Consider the following 1,555-nt stretch of genomic DNA (forward strand, 5'->3'; position numbering starts at 1 on the left):
TGATAATACTTTCTATAGAATTCTTGATCCATCTTATATAGCATATTTTCATGCTTTTACATAACGCGAAGATTTCAACTCTAAAACAACTCTTGTTTTATAAAAAATGTCCTTCAACTGGTCAAATTCAAAATCGTTTACAAGTTGTCAATAGCTACTCGTAAACATCACAAATTTAAGAAAAAAATTAGCTTGAAAAAAGTATGTTAATTTTGACTATAGAACACTTTTAATCTAAGAATACAGCCTTAGTGAGTGATGTTTAAACCATCAGATTATTAATATATAGAATGTTCACAATTCTTTTAAAAATCCCTTCTAATGCACCACTAATTTCTAAGTAAAAGAACATTGAAACTATAAGTAAAAGAACATTGAAACTATAAACCAAAGTTGAGCAAGGTCTATTCAGAGGTTTCACCAAAATCTCGGGATTGTAAATCTGAAGACAAATTACAAGACCGTATTAGGTATAGAAATCTTCGTAAAACAGCAGTAGCAAATAAAGGAAAAGATGCCTCCATATTCAAGATTATCGAAAATGAAATCGAAGGCTCCAAACCGATCAAGATTTAATATTTCTCTAGCTCCTTTGAGATTCACGCTAGATATTATATCGATGTCAATAATGTGAATTTGTTGAATTGGATTACCAGAACTATCGAATATTTTGTCTCCGTCTAATTGTTTCTTTACCTAAAACCAAACCTTTCAAGGCAAGAATCCGGCCAATGGAAAAGGCAAAAATTGTGATTAGCGAAGTGGAAATGTACAAAATAAATAACGCCTGTCAATGTACGATATGAAATATAATTCTCTGGCACATATTTAGAGATGGTCAGCATTTAGTGAGGAGGAGTTCTGAGAGAAGAGAAGAGGAGATCAGAATGGGGGGATTAAAAGTAAAATTGGTGTTCTTCATTTGCTACGTAATGATAATGATGATGATGACGTGCACAGGGGCGAAAGAGAAGCACGGAAGGATGACTGTTAACAGCTTCGAGAAGGGAGGAGATGGTGGAGGACCATCTGCTTGTGATGGTCACTACCATTCCAATAACGATCATTGGGTCGCTCTTCCCCCTGCCACTTTTGATCACAACTCCAATTGTTTCCGCAAGTTGAAGATCAGTGCGCGAGGGAAGTCTACGGTGGCCACTGTCATAGACGAGTGCGCCAAGCCCTGCAAGGATGATATCGTGGATGCCTCGGAGAGTGTTTGGAATGCCCTAGGCATGCATCGTGGCGATAAGGACTTCGGCCTCGCGCCCATCACCTGGCACTTCATCTGATCGGTCATTCTTAAACAACGCACTCTAAGTTAAAAATTAGGCTTGGAAAAATGGAGTCAATTTTGAATGTTTAACACTTTTAGTCTAGAAATCAAGCCTAGTGTGTGATATTTAAGCTGCCCACGTCTGATCACCCGCATCATCCTCATTCTCAATCCACTTTCCTACCTGTCCTACACATGTTTCATTAATAACTTCTCTTGATCCACTTTACTCTCTACTCTATTTGTTGTCTTTGTATCACTGAGGACTAATTTCTATAT

The 1,555-nt window shown here is 37.3% G+C and overlaps 1 pseudogene; it reads left to right on the forward strand.

Annotated features, from left to right (window-relative positions):
• The first annotated feature begins 731 nt into the window (after positions 1 to 731).
• Positions 732 to 1,292, forward strand: LOC149560426 (putative ripening-related protein 6 pseudogene; annotated as a pseudogene).
• The last annotated feature ends 263 nt before the right edge of the window (positions 1,293 to 1,555 follow it).

This window comes from Cupressus sempervirens, chromosome 4 (assembly GCF_028749045.1).
Source record: "Cupressus sempervirens isolate cs-2001-9-10 chromosome 4, ASM2874904v1, whole genome shotgun sequence".
Taxonomy (NCBI): Eukaryota; Viridiplantae; Streptophyta; class Pinopsida; order Cupressales; family Cupressaceae; genus Cupressus; species Cupressus sempervirens.